This window comes from Ranitomeya imitator, chromosome 5 (assembly GCF_032444005.1).
Source record: "Ranitomeya imitator isolate aRanImi1 chromosome 5, aRanImi1.pri, whole genome shotgun sequence".
Taxonomy (NCBI): Eukaryota; Metazoa; Chordata; class Amphibia; order Anura; family Dendrobatidae; genus Ranitomeya; species Ranitomeya imitator.
Window position 1 is genome coordinate 471,516,273 of NC_091286.1, and position 15,316 is coordinate 471,531,588.

Below are 15,316 nucleotides of genomic sequence, written 5' to 3' on the forward strand. Positions count from 1 at the left end.
CCAGATTCACTCTGCTGAAGAAACAAGTTTCACATTCCAGAAGCCAAGTATCATTTCTCTGGAAATCGAAACTTAATGTGACGCCTTAGTTTTTGTTCTTGCCAAGAATCTACTTTCGTTTCTGAAGCTAAAGTATCGTTTCTGGAGAAATGGAAACTTAAAGTGACGTGGAGGAAGGAGGATCCATCATATGATGTCAGACCAACCAGAAGGACTGAATACTAGATACATTGCTTAAACCCTGCCTATCCCCGCCTTCTGCACACCTTCCCCCAATAGGTCATATAATATTGTGTATCAGGAAATAAAGTTCCAGTTGCTGTGACGTTCCCACTACGTGTGGAAGTACGAGCATGCAATGAGTTTGAACCAGCATTGTGTCTGACTTATTCTTATCCGGTACCAACATGCTCTTAATCTGATTTGGAATGACTGGTGGATGAAGGGTATTGTCGTGACGACCCCGACAATTTGGCGCAACCAACGTGGGGCGTGGCCGGCGATCCGAGACCCCCTGGACCCATGCCTGGACGTCCGTGGATGACACCCGTAGTGGCTGACCTCGAGGTCAAACACGGTAAGTGGAGATCACATACTATGTATGTGTCACACTTGCTAGTGTTTCAGCCGTTATTGGTTAGTCTGTGGTCTCCTTGGGTCTGGGGAGTAACCGGTCAAGTGGTGAGACCGAGCGCGATCCCGTGCCACGCTTCGAACCAGCAACTGAGAGACGTCGCACTCTGCGCGTCCTCGTGTACACAACACCTCCTCCACCGGTCATTGTACTCCATTCAACCACCCTACCCGTGACTGTTGCCTAGTAGTGATAGAGTGAAAGATTGAGGAAGTTTGTGGATTGGGGGCGGCTGAGAGAAAGGGATAGGAGACGCAGCCTCTGTGATATTGTCCAGATAGGTAATTAAGACGTCCCGAGAGGGGACCACCTACATTTCCGGGGAGGGCTCTCACTAGGAGACCGCCTCCCAATGTTTAGAATATCGTGACAGGGTAGATGGTTAATCACTGGTGTTCAGGGGTTAGGGACAGGATATCGAGCGCGAGGCTCTTTATTCATAACACGTCGAACGCGAGGCTCCGTGTTGTTTTTTGATGGGAACACAGTGTTGTTATCGCTGTCAGCGGCCTACTGCAGAAGGGCGTAGTATTCTGTGAGTCATGTTGCGTCTCTTATAGCAGAAGAACCAAATATAAATGAAAAAGAGGACAGCGCCACACCAGGAAGTGAAAAAGCAGCTCACATTTAATTCTGCCTTCTGCGGCAACGTTTCGGTCAGAAGACCTTTGTCAAGCACAGAGAAGAAGAAGTCCGTGCCCCACGAGTTAAGTGAGGATGCTGTGGAAGCCAAGACAATAGTAGAGTCACGGGAGGGCAAGAAGGCAGTCAAGAATGTTGAAAGATGAAGGACTGTTAGAACAAGCGCAAGCTCATCTGCGAGTTGCGCGAGGTTTAAAGAACGAGGAATGGAAAAAGGTTGATGGAGAGGAAAGATGAAAGGATGCAGAGCCCGTGTTTGGTTATAAAATATCTCAATCATTGGTTTTTCTGAGGTGTTCTGGCATAGGAATTGTGTGAAGGTTTTGTAGAAATTAATTGAGTCTGAGAACTGCTGTATTTCGTTACTCTGTGTGGTTTTCCGAGACACCCGATGGGAGGGGTCAAACAGCTGCGCTGTGCCTTTCTTCTTTGTGTTGAGGAATGCTGTAAATTCTTATCTCTGTGTTTATAGTTGATGGGAGGGGTGAACCCCTGCGCAAATTATTTCTGATTTCTTCTCTTTGTGCTGCGGGCCAGAGAAAGGGGGGCCATGCAGCTGCACTGAAGAATATGGTGGAGCTGTGTATATTCTGTCCTTGGTTCAGTACGCGCTGAGAGATTTGTGTTTAAAGCAATAGTACAATGTTGTATTGAATTAGAAATAATTATTGTAAGTTTAAAGTGAAATATGGTGTCCGGACGATGCATTAAAAGTAGTACAAAGTTTCCAGAAGAACTTAACCCATTCTGTATCAGCAGCTGCGCTCTGTAGCCCCCACCGCAGCTTGCAGCTTCAAGGACTCAGCTCGCAGCTCCATTCCTTATCAGTGGCTCACTAGACTCCAGCTCCAGCCCCCCTCCCTTACACAAATCCAGTGTCATATTCCAATATTCATTTTAACCCTGTGTCTGGAAATCTCCCTCGCCATGTTAATTCTCAGACCAAGACAAGACAGATGGATTTGTAAACATTGCAGTCAGACAAACCCAGACTGGAGAAATGCTTGTATAATCTGTGCTGCAACCCAACCTAAGTGAATTACGCTGAATCCTGTCCAGATAAGATCACATGTAGTGATATAAGAAGCTGACACAGGATTGTGGTTAGTGGGGACATTAACTTTTGGGAGTAAGCTGACAGTAATCCTTTTGGGAAGGAGCTGTAGACCAGCATGTCATGTCACCCCCAACCGGTCATCTAGTCACCCCCACCACCAGAGAACCAACCACATCAGGTAGTGTAAGACAGATACAGGAGTATTATCCCTGGAAGCCCTCTGACTAGCTAGCTACGCTAAAATAATTTGCTGACCCTGAGAACAAACCTTTCCCATTTTACAGACAAAGATAATATGATGGATGTATAAGTGCACCTGAGCAGAACCAGAGAGTTGGTGAGCCAAGATGTTGGTCAGATGGTCCTTACGTTATATAACCCCTATGTAGATGAACATAATGAGATGTGTATCTTACATGCCCTTTCCCAATCAGTTTGTAAAAAAAAAAAATAGGGGGGATAGTGTGTTTAACCCTGTCAGTTAGAATATCCTTATGTCACGTTGCTTCAGTATGTGGGTAATTTTTTGTTTTTTGTTGTGTGCACAGACAGAGCAGGAAGCCATTGTTGCCACTGTTAGTTTTCGCAAGTATCTGGCAGATCTGAACTGTCGGGTTTCGGCCTCGAAACTTCGGTTCTGCCTTGGTCAAGTGATATTTTTGGGTCACTGTCTCCTTCAGGGTGCCAGACACCACACAGAAGAAAGGAAAATAGCCGTCAGCTACAAAAGATGAGACTGAGCTCCAGCGTTTTCTTGGACTATGTACTTATTGTTGTCAGTGGATACCGGACACATCCCGCATAATGCTACCTCTCTACAAGGCCCTGAAAGACTGTTCAAGATATGGTGATGATTTTGGCAGATTCCACCCTGGATACGCTGTTACTACAGAAGACACTGTAGTGCACGCAGCTGCACTCCCTCCCTCCCTGTCAGCACAAGAAGCAGAACGTCAGGATCTGTCTACTGCATGTGTTCTGGCCAAAGACAGGCGGGCTAATATATACACGGACTCACAGTATGCATTTGGTATTGCTCATGATTTCGGAGCCCTATGAGCCAATCGAGGATTTGTTACTACTGCCGGGACTCAGTGAAGAATGCTGAAGCTGTTAAAACCCTCATGGACTCAATCAAATTACCTACCCAGGTGGCCATTATCAAAGTTAAGGAGCATGGTACTATGGAACAGTCCACAGACTGGTGGTAACGCCTTTGCGGATAAGCAAGCAAAAGCCGCTGCTCTTCTGCCCGTTGAACAGACCATACCAGCTATGGTGACCACACGCTCTCAGCGTAAACAGTTACAAGAAACACTGACTCTACAGGAACCTGATGATCTACGACAGACTGAGGTTTTCTGCCGGACCCCGCAAGACCGCTTAATGACGATGCAGAGAATGTCTCCAAAGGAAGAAGTGAAGCAGTGGAAAGCTGATGGAGCACGTATGGACAATGGTCGCTGGAAAAAGGACCAACTTGTGTGTCTCCATAAGTGGATGTACCCTGCTATTGCCACGTGGGCGCATGGGCCCACACATCGAGGTGTCTGTCAGACCTGCAATCCCGGTCAACTTCAACGTGTACCCCCGAAGCACCTTGCTAAGCCCGACTATCCTTTCCAAAAGCTCCAGGTGGACCACCTCACGTTGCCTAAGTCTGGAAGGTATGAATATTGTCCGGTGGTTGTCGACATGTTCTCCAGTTGGCCGGAAGTATTCCCCGTTACCAACGTGACTGCAAAGATAACAGCAAAGAAACTGGTGATGGAAGTTATATGCAGATATGGTGTTCCAGAAGTTGCTGAAAGTGACCAAGGCCCGGACTTTTCTTCTCATGTGTATCAGGAGGTTCTGACAATGCTTGGATCCACTGTAGCCCTCCATACCATCCACAATCCAGTGGGAAAGTTAAGAGGCTGAACGGCACACTGAAGGGACAATTGACCAAAATGATGCAGGAGACTACGGCTCCATGGCCAGGGCTATTACACATTCGTACTACCCCTATTGCAAAATATGGCCTGTCCCCATATGAGATATTGTTTGGTGCTAGGTTCTCAGTTGTAAATTTTCAGTCTCAGTAGTTGTCAGAAGAAACTCACCGTGCTGTTCAATATGTTATTCAGCTTAGTAAAAATGTTGCTAACACCCATGTTTTAGTTTCTTCTTCCCTTCCAGATTCAGCAGAAACCGATATTGGTCACAATTTGAAGCCTGGTGCTTTTATGGTCGTGAAAAGCTATGTCAGTAAAGCTGGAAGGCAGGCCTTCGTGGATCCACGTATCGCAGTGCAAGCTGGTCAAACAGACTAGTAGCAAATAAGGGGACATAATGTTTTAGTTTTTTGTATTTCCATATAATAATATTGGTAACCGCATGGGACAGTCTAAATTCCCCAATATTCTTGAATAATAAGTTTGTTCAAAATCATAAAAGATTAGTAGTACAGATGGGTGTAGCCAATAAAATTGTCAGTTATACAAATGTGGGATAAATTGGTTAGGGCCACAGATTGTCCAGATGATCAAATTTGGGATATATTGGATATACTTAATACCACTGCCTGTGTTATGAATCTGTTGAAGGGTCTAAAGCCCACTGATTGCTCAGATTATGTTCCACTAATTCATGAAGCACCTAAACTAAAGGTCCCAGGGGGGATAACCGTATTAGCTGATAATTATACCTGCTATAATTCCCATGACATCACAGGTACACCAATAAGGGTCTTTGAGACAGGTTTCTGCAAAGAGAACAGTTCTCTAGATACTGACTTGCTAGCTAATCATACACAGTACATGTACGACATTTATTGGTTATGTGGAGATGGTAAGCTCCATCCTAGGTTGCCTAATGCCTGGATAGGTCAATGCACCCTTGTTAAACTAGCTATGCAGTTCAAGATTTTACCTTGGGATCCGGAGACACCTGATGAATATACCAGAAAGAGGAGAAGTCTCGATCAGCTCCATATGAGTTATGAAGAAGATCCATTAGTATATGTCGATGGCATTGGAGTGCCAAGGGGGGTGCCTGACCAATTTAAAGCCCAGAACCAGATCTATGCTGGCTTTGCTTCTATAATCCCACAGGTGCAGATTAATAAAAATGTTGATTGAATCAATTACATATATTACAGTGAAGAAAGGTTTGTCAATTTTATCTGTGATGCTTTCCAAGGTATAGTTGAGGAATTGAGCCCTAACACTAGAATGACCTTCCAAAACCGACTAGCCCTTGATATGATCTTAGCTGAGAAAGGAGGAGTCTGTGGGATGGTGGGAGAGAAATGTTGTACCTATATCCCTCAGAACTCTGGGGTAAATGGAAAGACCATGATAGCCCTTAAAAAGATAAATGGGTTAGCAGCAGAATTAAAAACTAATGCTGGAGTAGACACCTCTTTCTTTTCCGGTTGGTTGGGTGGGCTCAAAGGATTTCTTCAACAAGCTTGTCTAGTACTGATTGCTCTTCTTGTAGTTGGATCGATAATTCTCTGTTGTGTTATTCCCCTGTATAAAAAGGTTATCACTGAGGCAACTTCGACTGGCACCTTCCTCAACCAAGAAGTAGACTCACCAGAGTGCGATGGCACTGATCCAGGGGAGATCCCTAAGCATGTCCCCCTCAAGAAGATAGACAAAACCCCTTACTCTCAGATGATGCTAAGAGATTTAGTTTAGGGACAGCGGGAGAACTCCATGTGAAGCTAGTGAAGGGTTCAGCTGCCTGGAGGCCTCTCACAAGGGGAGAGCTTCTGAGATGTCTGGATGAAGAAATCCACCTCCCCTTTCCCCATCACATGGACAGTCTCGAAGGATCTTTCTTTTTAGGGAAAAACTTAGTGTTTAGGGGTTATTGTCAAGGTGAAAATATATGTCTTTATACACTTTTGTACTTTTATATATTCTTATGCTGTGAAACAATAAGTTTTCCCCTTCGCTTGCTAATGCATATGTAATTGTATTTAACATGGCTGCCAGTATTCACCTTTGCCCCAGATTCACTCTGCTGAAGAAACAAGTTTCACATTCCAGAAGCCAAGTATCATTTCTCTGGAAATCGAAACTTAACGTGACGCCTTAGTTTTTGTTCTTGCCAAGAATCTACTTTCGTTTCTGAAGCTAAAGTATCGTTTCTGGAGAAATGGAAACTTAAAGTGACGTGGAGGAAGGAGGATCCATCATATGACGTCAGACCAACCAGAAGGACTGAATACTAGATACATTGCTTAAACCCTGCCTATCCCCGCCTTCTGCACACCTTCCCCCAATAGGTCATATAATGTTGTGTATCAGGAAATAAAGTTCCAGTTGCTGTGACGTTCCCACTACGTGTGGAAGTACGAGCATGCAATGAGTTTGAACCAGCATTGTGTCTGACTCATTCTTATCCGGTACCAACATGCTCTTAATCTGATTTGGAATGACTGGTGGATTAAACGTATTGTCGTGACGACCCCGACACCATAACATAACCCATGCCTTCAACCATGCTGTTACTGGGAAAGTCCACCTAACCTCAACACGTGGAGAAGTGCTCGTGGGCAGGGATGATACGTCTCACTGACGGCACACTGGGTTAACATAGTGGAAGCCGGGACCCAGTCGAACCTTGGGATGGAACACATCCTCCCAACGCCGAGGATTGCGGGCCCCATGTCAATCAGGGTTGCCCCCACAGTCTACAGCTCCTGCACCTCCTCCTCCTCTTCATCCTCCATCTCTGAAATCAAGACATCAGCCAGAAGCTGGAAGCACTGTAACACTGCCTCAGCCAAGCGGCAACAGGCTGTGCTGAAGCTAATCTGCTCAGGTGACAAACAGCACAATGCTGAAGAGTTGTGGACAGCGCTGAAAGAGCAGTCAGATTTTTGTCTGACACCACTGAACCTACAGCCAGGCATGTGTGACAATGGCCAGAACCTGGTGGCGGCTCTGAGGCAAGGTGAGCTCACACACGTATATTTCCTGGCCCATGTGCTTAACCTCATCATTCAACATTTTCTCAAAAGCTACCCGGAGCTGCCGGATCTGCTAGTGAAAGTTTGCCACCTGTCTGCCCATTTTAGAAAGTCAGCTACAGCCATACATAGAATGTAATGCAGCACAGCCACCATACAATATAATGCAGCGCTGCCCAGCCCCATAGAATGTAATGCAGCCATGCCGTAATAATAATTAAAAAAAACACTGACTCTACTCACCTTTCCTCTTGCCCCGCGCTGCTCCTGGCTCTGGTCTCAGCAGCTGCAGTCTGCCCGCCCGGTCACACAGCAGGTGTGCGATAATATGACGTCATCGCGCACCCGCAGTGTAAGCGGCAGACAGAGCGGGGAATGATGGGAGAGCTAGCGACAGCAGACGCTCTCTCCCCATCATTGCATTCAACTGTACCGTTGAATGCGGGGCCGGGAGTGTGCCGACAGCGGGGAGAGTGTGCCGACAGCGGCACACTCGAGCGGCCCACTACTGCCATCGGCCCTTCTGGCATTTGCCAGAACTGCCCGATGGCCAGTCCGGCCCTGACTACACTACACTAACTACAATATACTGTCCCTCCATAAAAACTAGTACTGGTTAGGAAACTGCTGTGCAGGTTGTCTCCCTGTACTCACATCACCTGCTGCAGTCAGGACCGGGGGACAGGGTGACCAAGTGTCTGTATTGCAGCCATCATAGTCTCCTGCTGTGCCTGCTGCTGTCCTGGTATAGGCAGGTGTTGTGAATTCTGTGGCCAAGCTCCCTCCTGTGGTCGTGAGTGGTACTGCGGCTGGTTCTGTCTATGAGCTTCCTTTGGTGGATGAGAGTGGTACTGCGGCTTCTGAGTTTCCTTCCTCAGGTGATGAGGTTAAGTCGTTAGGTGCTGCTCTATTTAACTCCACCTGGTGCTTTGATCCTGGCCTCCAGTCAATGTTCTAGTATTGGTCTTGCTTCCTCCTGGATCGTTCCTGTGGCCTGTCTATCCTGCATAAGCTAAGTTCTGCTTATGTTATTTTTGTTTGCTATATTTTCTGTCCAGCTTGCTATATTGGTTTTTCTTGCTTGCTGGAAGCTCTGAGACGCAGAGGGAGCACCTCCGTACCGTTAGTCGGTGCGGAGGGTCTTTTTGCCCCTCTGCGTGGTTGTATCTTTCCTATCCTCGGTCTATTCAGTAAGTCGGGCCTCACTTTGCTAAATCTATTTCATCTCTGTGTTTGTATTTCATCTTTACTCACAGTCATTATATGTGGGGGGCTGCCTTTTCCTTTGGGGAATTTCTCTGAGGCAAGGTAGGCTTATTTTTCTATCTTCAGGGCTAGTTAGTTTCTCAGGCTGTGCCGAGTTGCATAGGGAGCGTTAGGCGCAATCCACGGCTACCTCTAGTGTGGTGTGATAGGATTAGGAATTGCGGTCAGCAGAGTTTCCACGTCTCAGAGCTCGTCATATGTTTTTGGTAAATGTCAGGTCACTTTGTGTGCTCTGAACTTCAAGGTCCATTGTGGTTCTGAATTACCTGTTCATAACAGTACTGGAGGCCCAAAGTACTAATGCTTCTCAATAGAGGGAAAAGAGAAGTTCTGAGACCATTTTTTTTTCTTTGCACTGTGTTCTGTCTTAATTTTCCCCTTTACATCAGGGTGGTTCAGAACACAGGTGTGGACATGGACATTCAGGGTCTGTCCTCTTTGATGGATAATCTCACTATAAGAGTACAGAGCATTCAAGATTTAGTGGTTCAGAATCCCATGTTAGAACCTAAAATTCCTATTCCTGAGTTATTTTCTGGAGATCGAGCTAAGTTTTTGAATTTTAAAAATAATTGTAAACTATTTCTGGCTTTGAAACCCCGCTCCTCTGGTGACCCAGTTCAACAAGTTAAAATCATTATTTCTTTATTACGTGGCGACCCTCAAGACTGGGCATTTTCCCTTGCGCCAGGAGATCCTGCATTATGTAATATTGATGCGTTTTTTCTGGTGCTCGGATTGCTGTACGACGAACCTAATTCAGTGGATCAGGCAGAGAAAAATTTGCTGGCTCTGTGTCAGGGTCAGGATGAGTTAGAGATTTATTGTCAGAAGTTTAGAAAGTGGTCCGTGCTCACTCAATGGAATGAATGTGCGCTGGCGGCTATTTTCAGAAAGGGTCTCTCTGAAGCCCTTAAGGATGTCATGGTGGGATTTCCTATGCCTGCTGGTCTGAATGAGTCTATGTCTTTGGCCATTCAGATCGGTCGACGCTTGCGCGAGCGTAAATCTGTGCACCATTTGGCGGTATTATCTGAGCATAAACCTGAGCCTATGCAGTGCGATACGACTTTAACCAGAGCTGAAAGGCAAGAACACAGACGTCAGAATGGGCTGTGTTTCTACTGTGGTGATTCCACTCATGCTATCTCCAATTGTCCTAAGCGTACTAAGCGGTTCGCTAGGTCTGCCACCATTGGTACAGTACAGTCGAAATTTCTTTTGTCCGTTACTTTGATCTGCTCTTTGTCTTCCTATTCTGTCATGGCATTTGTGGATTCAGGCGCTGCCCTGAATTTGATGGACTTGGAGTTTGCCAGGTGCTGTGGGTTTGTCTTGGAGCCCTTGCAGTGTCCTATTCCATTGAGAGGAATTGATGCTACGCCTTTGGCCAAGAATAAGCCTCAGTATTGGACCCAGCTGACCATGTGCATGGCTCCTGCGCACCAGGAGGATATTCGCTTTCTGGTGTTGCATAATCTGCATGATGTGGTCGTGTTGGGGTTGCCATGGCTACAAGTCCATAACCCAGTATTAGATTGGAAATCTATGTCTGTGTCCAGCTGGGGTTGTCTGGGGGTACATGGTGATGTTCCATTTCTGTCTATCTCATCATCCACCCCTTCTGAGGTCCCAGAGTTCTTGTCTGATTACCGGGATGTATTCGATGAGCCCAAGTCCAATGCCCTACCTCCGCATAGGGATTGTGATTGTGCTATCGATTTGATTCCTGGTAGTAAGTTTCCTAAGGGTCGACTGTTTAATTTATCTGTACCTGAGCACGCCGCTATGTGGAGTTACGTGAAGGAGTCTTTGGAGAAGGGTCATATTCGCCCGTCATCGTCGCCATTGGGAGCGGGGTTCTTTTTTGTGGCCAAGAAGGATGGTTTGCTGAGACCTTGTATTGATTACCGCCTTCTAAATAAAATTACGGTCAAATTTCAGTACCCCTTGCCGCTGCTGTCTGATTTGTTTGCTCGGATTAAGGGGGCTAGTTGGTTCACCAAGATAGATCTTCGTGGTGCGTATAATCTTGTGCGTATTAAATGGGGCGATGAATGGAAAACAGCATTTAATACGCCCGAAGGCCATTTTGAGTACCTGGTTATGCCATTCGGACTTTCTAATGCTCCATCAGTGTTTCAGTCCTTTATGCATGACATCTTCCGAGAGTACCTGGATAAATTCCTGATTGTATACTTGGATGATATTTTGGTCTTCTTGGATGATTGGGAGTCTCATGTGAAGCAGGTCAGAATGGTGTTCCTGGTCCTGCGTGCTAATTCTTTGTTTGTGAAGGGGTCAAAGTGTCTCTTTGGTGTTCAGAAGATTTCATTTTTGGGGTTCATTTTTTCTCCTTCTACTATCGAGATGGACCCTGTTAAAGTTCAGGCCATTTATGATTGGACTCAGCCAACATCTCTGAAGAGTCTGCAGAAGTTCCTGGGCTTTGCTAATTTTTATCGTCGCTTCATCGCTAATTTTTCTAGCATTGCTAAACCGTTGACTGATTTAACCAAGAAGGGTGCTGATGTGGTCAATTGGTCTTCTGCTGCTGTGGAAGGTTTTCAGGAGTTGAAGCGTCGTTTTTCTTCTGCCCCTGTGTTGTGCCAACCAGATGTTTCGCTTCCGTTCCAGGTCGAGGTTGATGCTTCCGAAATTGGAGCAGGGGCTGTTTTGTCGCAGAGAAGTTCTGATTGCTCGGTGATGAAACCATGCGCCTTCTTTTCCAGGAAATTTTCACCTGCTGAGCGAAATTATGATGTTGGCAATCGAGAGTTGCTAGCCATGAAGTGGACATTCGAGGAGTGGCGTCATTGGCTTGAAGGAGCTAAGCATCGCGTGGTGGTCTTGACTGATCACAAAAACTTGACTTATCTCGAGTCTGCCAAATGGTTGAATCCTAGACAGGCTCATTGGTCGCGGTTTTTCTCCCGTTTTGACTTTGTGGTTTCGTACCTTCCGGGCTCTAAAAATGTGAAGGCGGATGCCCTGTCTAGCAGTTTTGTGCCCGATTCTCCGGGTTTGTCTGAACCGGCGGGTATTCTCAAAGAGGGGGTAATTTTGTCTGCCATCTCCCCTGATTTGCGGCGGGTGCTGCAAAAATCTCAGGCTAATAGACCTGACCGTTGCCCAGCGGAGAAACTGTTTGTCCCTGATAGGTGGACGAATAAAGTTATCTCTGAGGTTCATTGTTCGGTGTTGGCTGGTCATCCTGGAATCTTTGGTACCAGAGATTTGGTGGCTAGATCCTTTTGGTGGCCGTCTCTGTCGCGGGATGTGCGTTCTTTTGTGCAGTCCTGTGGGATTTGTGCTCGGGCTAAGCCCTGCTGTTCTCGTGCCAGTGGGTTGCTTTTGCCCTTGCCGGTCCCGAAGAGGCCTTGGACACATATCTCTATGGATTTTATTTCGGATCTCCCCGTCTCTCAAAGAATGTCGGTCATTTGGGTAGTTTGTGATCGCTTCTCTAAGATGGTCCATTTGGTGCCCTTGTCTAAATTGCCTTCCTCCTCTGATTTGGTGCCATTGTTTTTCCAGCATGTGGTTCGTTTGCATGGCATTCCAGAGAACATCGTTTCTGACAGAGGTTCCCAGTTTGTTTCGAGGTTTTGGCGAGCCTTTTGTGCTAGGATGGGCATTGATTTGTCTTTTTCCTCGGCTTTCCATCCTCAGACAAATGGCCAGACTGAACGAACCAATCAGACCTTGGAAACATATCTGAGATGTTTTGTTTCTGCTGATCAGGATGATTGGGTGTCCTTTTTGCCTTTGGCTGAGTTCGCCCTTAATAATCGGGCCAGCTCGGCTACTTTGGTTTCGCCGTTTTTCTGCAATTCTGGGTTCCACCCTCGTTTCTCTTCAGGGCAGGTTGAGTCTTTGGACTGTCCTGGTGTGGATACTGTGGTGGATAGGTTGCAGCAGATTTGGACTCATGTAGTGGACAATCTGACTTTGTCCCAGGAGAAGGCTCAACGTTTCGCTAACCGCAGGCGCTGTGTGGGTCCCTGACTTCGTGTTGGGGATTTGGTTTGGTTGTCATCTCGTTATATTCCTATGAAGGTTTCCTCTCCTAAATTTAAGCCTCGTTTCATTGGTCCATATAGGATTTCTGAGGTTCTTAATCCTGTGTCTTTTCGTTTGACTCTTCCAGCTTCTTTTTCCATCCATAACGTGTTCCATAGGTCATTGTTGCGGAGATACGTGGCACCTGTGGTTCCATCTATTGATCCTCCTGCTCCGGTATTGGTTGAAGGGGAATTGGAGTATATTGTGGAGAAGATTTTGGATTCTCGTGTTTCGAGACGGAAACTCCAGTATTTGGTTAAGTGGAAGGGTTATGGCCAGGAAGATAATTCCGGGGTCTTTGCCTCTGATGTCCATGCTGCCGATCTGGTTCGTGCCTTTCATGTGGCTCATCCTGGTCGGCCTGGGGGCTCTGGTGAGGTTTCGGTGACCCCTCCTCAAGGGGGGGGTACTGTTGTGAATTCTGTGGCCAAGCTCCCTCCTGTGGTCGTGAGTGGTACTGCGGCTGGTTCTGTCTATGAGCTTCCTTTGGTGGATGAGAGTGGTACTGCGGCTTCTGAGTTTCCTTCCTCAGGTGATGAGGTTAAGTCGTTAGGTGCTGCTCTATTTAACTCCACCTGGTGCTTTGATCCTGGCCTCCAGTCAATGTTCTAGTATTGGTCTTGCTTCCTCCTGGATCGTTCCTGTGGCCTGTCTATCCTGCATAAGCTAAGTTCTGCTTATGTTATTTTTGTTTGCTATATTTTCTGTCCAGCTTGCTATATTGGTTTTTCTTGCTTGCTGGAAGCTATGAGACGCAGAGGGAGCACCTCCGTACCGTTAGTCGGTGCGGAGGGTCTTTTTGCCCCTCTGCGTGGTTGTTTGTAGGTTTTTGTGTTGACCGCAAAGCTATCTTTCCTATCCTCGGTCTATTCAGTAAATCGGGCCTCACTTTGCTAAATCTATTTCATCTCTGTGTTTGTATTTCATCTTTACTCACAGTCATTATATGTGGGGCCTGCCTTTTCCTTTGGGGAATTTCTCTGAGGCAAGGTAGGCTTATTTTTCTATCTTCAGGGCTAGTTAGTTTCTCAGGCTGTGCCGAGTTGCAAAGGGAGCATTAGGCGCAATCCAAGGCTACCTCTACTGTGGTGTGATAGGATTAGGGATTGCGGTCAGCAGAGTTTCCACGTCTCAGAGCTCATCATATGTTTTTGGTAAATGTCAGGTCACTTTGTGTGCTCTGAACTTCATGGTCCATTGTGGTTCTGAATTACCTGTTCATAACAGGCAGGTGGTGATGGCCCTGCTGCAGCATAGGTAAGTATATATAATAGTGTGCGTATGGTAGTATGTGTATATAGTGTATGTAATATGCAGTATAGTGTGCAGTATATGTATTTTCTTGTTTGTAAATGAGTGTGTATGGGTATACTGCAGGTGATCTTTGTATATGTAATAGTGTATCTGTAGTATATAGTGTATGTAATGTATACTGTTCAGTAGTGTTGAGCGATACCGTCCGATACTTGAAAGTATCGGTATCGGCCGATACCCGAAAAATATCGGATATCGCCGATACCGATATCCGATACCAATACAAGTCAATGGGACATCAAGTATCGGAAGGTATTCTCATGGTTCCCAGAGTCTGAAGGAGAGGAAACTCTCCTTCAGGCCCTGGGATCCATAGGGATGTGTAAAATAAAGAATTAAAATAAAAAATATTGATATGCTCACCTCTCCGGCGGCCCCTGGACATCATGCTGCTAACCGGGAGGCTTCTTTGTTTAAAATGCGCGCCTTTAGGACCTGGGAATGACGTCACGGGTTCTGATTGGTCGCGTGCCGCCCATGTGACTGGCACGCGACCAATCAGAAGCCGTGACGTCATTCGCAGGTCCGCAATTCCTAGAATTAGGAGTTTTTGTGAATGAGAATGACGTCGCGGCTTCTGATTGGTCGCGTGCCGGTCACATGGGCGGCACGCGACCAATCAGAAGCCGCGACGTCATTCTCATTCACAAAAACTCCTAATTCTAGGAATTGAGGACCTGCGAATGACGTCACGGCTTCTGATTGGTCGCGTGCCGGTCACATGGGCGGCACGCGACCAATCAGAACCCAGGACTTCATTCCCAGGTCCTAAAGGCGCGCATTTTAATCAAAGAAGCCTCCCGGTTAGCAGCATGATGTCTAGGGGCCGCCGGAGAGGTGAGCATATCAATATTTTTTATTTTAATTCTTTATTTTACACATCCCTATTGATCCGATACCGATACCCGATATCACAAAAGTATCGGATCTCGGTATCGGAATTCCGATACCGCAAGTATCGGCCGATACCCGATACTTGCGGTATCGGAATGCTCAACACTACTGTTCAGTATACATGATCCTTGTATCTGTAATATATATATTGTTGTACATAATGTATAATGTATACTTTACAGTATTATATATACAGTATATATATATAGTGCTATAAGTGTAGAGTGATTGTGGAGCGGCCATGTCTGCAGATGAGCGCTGCGCTCTGTGCCCTAGTGCCAGCACACAATGCATGTGTGTATGTTGATGAATTATGGCCCTCAGAGTCTTATCTTTAATAACTCACCTCATTCATAATGCGTGAGTAGATGTCATATACCTGGAAACTGTATGTGAGCATTTTACATTAGCCGCAAAATATTTTTTTCTTGCGTTGTGCGTTCTTTTATAAAAGTTGCAGCATGTCAATTCTTCCAGT